At 53.4% G+C, this 6,145-nt stretch overlaps 1 long non-coding RNA gene across 1 annotated transcript; it reads left to right on the forward strand.

Annotated features, from left to right (window-relative positions):
• The first annotated feature begins 344 nt into the window (after positions 1-344).
• LOC143695759 (uncharacterized) lies at positions 345-2,692 on the forward strand. The gene is made up of 2 exons (XR_013185291.1): positions 345-463; positions 2,485-2,692. It is a non-coding gene; the product is annotated as an uncharacterized LOC143695759 (long non-coding RNA).
• The last annotated feature ends 3,453 nt before the right edge of the window (positions 2,693-6,145 follow it).

Below are 6,145 nucleotides of genomic sequence, written 5' to 3' on the forward strand. Positions count from 1 at the left end.
TCCTTCATTTCCTGTAGAATAGCACCTGCCCTTTAGAAGCCATAAAGGTCGAGAACACAAAAAAAAACACCTTTTCTCTTTATGATAATCTGTGGGTCACAGCCCCCCATTCACTCCCCAGCCCATGAACACCCAAGTCTCCCCTCTGTCACCCACAATAACCACCCTGAGCAGTGAAGAAACTCAGCTCCTTTAATTTCTTGGGGCTGGGCTTTGTCAGCTTTACAAAAATACACAACAGAAAATTTAAAAGGATGGTGGCAGCTGAAGATGTTGAGTCTTTTTGTATCTGGAGTGGGGAATGCTGGGGCCCAACTCACTCTGTTGCTCCTCCACAGGCATGTGCTGACCATCCCCAGGCATCCCCTAGGAGCCAGGGCTGCTTCCTCAGATGAACAGTCACCAGGCCCCAGGTTACTCTGCAAACCTGACCTGACCTTCACTGTGCCTGAAGTCAAACTCAGTGAGTGCAAGTGAAACCAAACTGAGTGAGCTTGGCTCCCTCCCTGCTGCTGCAATTGATCATTTCCAGCCCCCTGTTCCAGTTCAGATGATGTGACAAATTTGGGCCAGGAGAGGCAGCAATGGTGCTTCAGTAGCATCAGCAGCATCATCATTGTCCTGCAGTGGGTAGGCAGGTGCCCACACATGCAGGGACACACCTTGACACCCTCAGGATCAAGATTCACCAAGGGGCTGCCTCACTGGATGCTTTGCCTCCTACATTCGCATTTGGGAGTCATGCTATAAATGAGCTTCCCTCTACGAAATGGGCCAGTCCCAGTTTGTGACCTGGCAAACCCACAGTGTGAGCTTTGTAACCGCTGCTGCTGTCTGCCTGAGATCTGCTGCTGGAGGATGCTGTTTTATGGGTGCTACGCAAGCTTGGCTCAAGCAGCCTTAAACTAAACCTTCCTACTCACAGCTTGGAGGAGAACAGGAGACTGGAGTGTGTGGGAGCATAATTAGGCACAACCCTGACACCCAGTGAGCCTGGACCTAAGCTTTGCTACCACATGCTGATGCATCTTTGCGCCAAGACTGATTTTCCACAGCTGCACATGGCTCTCCCTGTGGTCTCTGCTTCTCCCTGGCCCCAGTGCTGCCCTCAGGGGCAGCTGGGTGCCCCCTGGCCATCACCCTGGGTGGGGGCAAAAGGCCAAACAAATGCAGAGCAGCTCGGCCTCCCCTCACTACATTCACACCCAGGAGCAGGCTCTTGGCCACAAGGACACTATTGTCTGTTCTGGGAGCAGGCCTGAGACACACCCCCATTCCATGCTTTAGCTGCATGGGGGTGTGAAGGCCAGAAGAAGCTGCTGGCATGTGCTGATGGTGAGGAGCTGCATGCTACCACCAGCTCTGTGTGCTGTTCCCTGCTCCTCTGTGCTCCCAGCCTGGATCTCCTCCTGGGATGGGTTACTGTAGTCTTTTTCTCCCTCCACCTTCAGCTGCAGCTTGTGTTTCACTCACTCTGTTGCTACTCATTTCCAAACACATTCAGTGAAGGGGTGGCTGAAGTGCTTTGAGCTGATTCAGGAAAGCCTGAAAATAGAGGTTATCCACCATCTGCCCCGCTAGTGTAGGATGAGGCTACCATCCCCCAGGCCACCCTGGCCAGGAGCTGCTTTCCCATCCTCCCTGCTTGGGCTGCAGGGATGGTGCAGAGCAGTGCCATGGTCCAAATGGAGTTAAAATACTGGGATGGAGATAAAAACACAGGAATTAAGATAAAAATGCAGAGATGCTGTGAGCAGCAGCAATATGAAGACAGGGAGATTTAGCCTCATGTTCAGGCCAGATCTCCCATTCCCCCCTGTGCTGCCCTGGGGAAGACCAGCAGCAAAGTTACAAGGTGATTGGCTCTGCTTTGCATTCAGGGGAAGAAAAAAATCCAGAGCTCTGCTCAGCCCTGCCCTCTCCCGACTGAAAGCTCCGGCTGCATAAGAACCACGAGCACGCGCTGCCCTGCCGGCAACCGCCTTGCTCTTGGCTCAGGTCCACATCAGGATCAGGACTCCAAACCTGCTTTGTTCAGCATTGGCTGATCCCAGCTCCCACTAATCCTGAAAATCCACGCACTCACACCCAAACCCAGGAGACTGGCTGGGATTGATGCCAAAACCCCTCTAGGCTAAAAAAACTGGTGCGGGATGGAAGTGGGAAGAGAACGTGCCCGTGGCTATGAGGTAAGGCAGTGGCAGAGGTGGAAATGAAGCACTCGGGGCCAACTGGACCATGCTGCTCTTGCTGCAAAGGGCCAGGGAACAGGGTTAAGATCTCTGCTCTGTGGTCCTATACCCACTTCTGGCAAGAGGAAGATGCTGTTCAGGATGTACTGTCCTCCCACTACTCTCCAGCTGCTTTCCCTCCCCACTCTGCAGGCCAGTTCTGCCAATTTGCTCTTGAGTCATGCAGAGCAAGTGTTTTTCTAAAAGGAAAATTTCTTGTAAATGGCTGGATTCTCTCTCTGCCCCTTTCCAGGAGCCCTCCAGGGGAGGCCAGGCAGGAAGGAGAGGCAACAGGCTCAGAAGGCAGCACTTCTCTTTGGGCAGCCCCCAGCCTTGTCTCGCCCCCGCAGCGGAAGGCCAGGATCTCAACGCTGGTCTTCACAAGGCTGGAGCGCCCTGAAATTCCTCATGGCAGCTCCAAGTGAGCACATCTGGTTTTAATAAATTATTTGCAGCTTGAACTTGTCTGACTTTTCAGGGCTGCAGAAGACAGAACAGCAAAGAGCTCTGAGAGCTGCTGTGTGGGGCACCCACAAAGGGACCCCTTTTGCAGTGCTGGGAGACAGCAAATTTGGGAAGGAGGTCAGGGGGAATGAGGCTGACCAAGCACGTTAAGGGAACCTGGCAAAGCTCCATCTGCTCCTTGCAAGAGCCAAAGGGACGGTTGGGCCGGAGACAGGGAAAGGGCCTTTCATTTTGGCCAGGATCCCTCTACTCACAGCTGAGTGTGGAGGGGGCTGATCCCAAACATTGAGAGGAGCACGGGACGCAAACAGGGGGTGCCCTACAACACTCCTTGCTTGGGAGTGGAGCCTCAACCACCAGCGCCGAGAACTGCTGTTGCAATGTTGAACCATAATGAAAAAACCAAACCCTCAGGAGCATCACTATGGGGCCCCGATGACAACCAACGTGCCCGGGTCTGTGCAGGAGCTGAGCCCCTCCATGGTGTCCCCAGGCTTCTCCCCAAAGGGAAGAGTGCAAATGCAAAGCTTGGGGGTGAGTCCCTTGCAGTACCCCCTTGGGATTCCCCACCGAACCTCACATCCCAGCAAGAGGATACCAATCACCCTCACTGCCTGCTGTGCAAAGCCTGGAGTTTGGAGAGGGAGCTGGACTGGCTGTTCCTGCCTGTCTCCAACAGAGAGAGCAACGTGGCCATTCCCTGCTGCTGCTGCTCCCAGCATAAGGGAGAAGGAGCCAGCAGACACCAAGACGGCCTCTTCCCCAAGCAGTGACCTCAGTGCACAGTGCCTGCCAGGTGGGTGTTGATCTTGGCCCAATCAGTCCTATTTTGAGGCCAGAATGAGGCCAAGGCAGTGCTGAGCTTTTGTCAGAACCTGGCAGGTGCTGCTGATCCCCAAAAAATCAAAGCCCCTGACAACCAGAGTCCCCCAACAGCAGCTGCCCACACGCAGGGCTTTGCTCTCCTGGAGCCCTCAGTCCCACAGAGAGCCATGGGCTGGGGGGAACACCCTTGGAAGAGTGTAACAGAGCAGGACATGCTGCCTCCCTGGTCATACAATAAATAGACCCTTAGAACCTGCCAGCCCTCATAGGTGGCCAGACCTTCCTTGAGAAAATTCTGAAGGCTACAGATGCTGTCCACAGGTCCCCAAATAATTTCCTCTAATGCCTCTCACATAAGCAAACACCAATCCTGCCCCATGACCACCCCAAACTTAGTTGGTCATAGGATGCCTCACTGCCACTGAGCACCCCAGCTCCAAATCTGAGGTTTCTCCCCCACCGTTATGGTTGGGTCCCACTCCACACTGGTGACATATTTTGCAACTTGCTGACCATCCTGACTGACCTGCTTTTTCCCAAGTGCTCCTGACCTGGTCAGACCTCCAGCCAAAGGCGGGCAAATGGCTTGGATCTATCTCCAGAAATGTTTTTCAAACCTTCTGCAGGATGACTTTCACTCGAGCCAATGCTGTTTCACCCATCCTACTGCAGTCCTGCCACTGTGACCACTCCCTACATGGGATATTGCTTTGGCCAAAACCCAGAGTTTATTTTTCCAATTAAATGACAAGATACAGATGCTTCAACTGTGGGAACCAGCTACTGACACTGAATATCTCAAGTTCTGGGTAATCCTGGGATAAGCCCATTGCTCCAAATCAATCTTCCGAGGCAAGGAGCTCTCCTGAGATTGTGGCCAGAGGTGCAGTTGGCCATCCCTTGCACTCAGCCATGTCCCCATGTCCTTGCCAGGCAGCAACTCATTAGGGCCAGAGGGGTCAGACAGCCTGGAAACATCCCAAGGGAAAAACATATTTCCACCTGATCCACTCTGTTGAGTATGACTCAGCTGGTACTAAACTGGATTAGGAAGAGAGTAGGTAAGGAGCTGTTGGCCTGTGTTGAAGAAATTAATTAAGAAGTACTAATTATCTGCTAATCACATGCAGCATAGGGGCCTCCAAGACACAGGATGAACCAGGCCAGGAAGCAGCAATGTTCCATGGGATCCAAAACCTTTTGACTCTGCTATGTTCCTTCTTTCGGATGAGTTCAACTTCCTCGAAAGGGATGTCAGGTTTGTCCAGGATGTGTGGAGGGTCCCACTCATGGGGATTTCACAGCCCCATCATGTCCAGCCACTGGTGTCTCAGTGGGTGGCATCCCCCTGGAGTGATCTCCAATTTTTTGGGACAGGAGAGAGGATCTGGCTGATTCCTTCTTCTCCTCTGGGCTGTCATGCTTGTTTCCTGTGGCAGCCATGGAGGCCAGCAAGGCCTCTCTCTCAGTGCTGTTGCAATTAAAAAATAATCCCTGCTTTAGAAAAAACAACAGTCCAGATGCTGATGTGCTTAATTAGCTCCCCCAGAGGGTTTGCATCCCCAAAGCCCATCCTGGCACCAGCTTGGAGGTCCTTCCTGCCTCACTGGGAAACAACAGATTCCTTTATTTTCTGAAGAATAGCCAAAATATGGCTGGCTCACACCCATTCCTCACCCCCTCAGGGGTTGTGTCATCTGTGCCATCTTGGGGCCAGATCCTGCTTCCTCCTCAAGGGAGCTCTGCCATCAGCTTGGTCTCTTCAAAAGCATCATCTCCCCTCAATCTGTATGGCAGAGTCTGTGTTTCAAGGACTGACTGACTCTCCCTGAACTGCTCAAATCCCAGGAGAGTTTGAGGAGGTGAGGCTTCTACACCCTTACGGATGCTCCCACAAGAATGGGCACCATGAGCATCACCCAAATGTGCCAAATGGATGTAAAAAGCCAGGAGTATGCCTGCTTCCAGTGTTTTCCATGTATACTGCCTTCTTTGAGTAGCTTTTGTGGCCATGGGCAGCCTTGCTGGAGTGGAGGTGTGAAAATAAAAGTTTAAAAGTTCTTTAAAAGTTTTTAAAAGCCTTTTATGTTCAGCTCTGGATGTGGAACCTACATTGGATATTGTGGATGCTCTTTGTCTCATGCCCGAAGCAAAACACCAGAAGTTGGAGAGCTGCACCAGCACCCATAGCTGGAGGGATTGGGCTTGTGGTGGGAGGTGTAGTGAGCCGTGCCCAACTTCAGCGTCCACAGCTGAACTGGGAGCTGCCTAGCTCTCTACCATAGGGATGGATGGAGGAGGATCCAGCTGGGCTGGCTGTGCTTGGAATGAGGTAACTCTGCCTGGCACCCAGAGGTGCAAGCGGCGATATGTGGTGGGAGTTCAAGGCAGCCCTTGGCTCCTCTCCCCGGCGAGGTGGGGTCCCACGCTGACGACCCGCAGCGGGGCCCGACGCGGGACCGGCGGCACCGCGGGCATCTCCCCCCACCCTCCGCCCCGTACGGAGGCATTGCGGCCACCCGGGCTGTGGAGACGACTGCGTGGGTACTCTGCTGCGGGAGCCAGCCATCCCCGAGCGTCTGCAGGGATGCCCTGGCCAGGCTGGGCTTCATTTCTGCCACTGC

Source organism: Agelaius phoeniceus, chromosome 26, assembly GCF_051311805.1.
Source record: "Agelaius phoeniceus isolate bAgePho1 chromosome 26, bAgePho1.hap1, whole genome shotgun sequence".
Classification (NCBI taxonomy): domain Eukaryota; kingdom Metazoa; phylum Chordata; class Aves; order Passeriformes; family Icteridae; genus Agelaius; species Agelaius phoeniceus.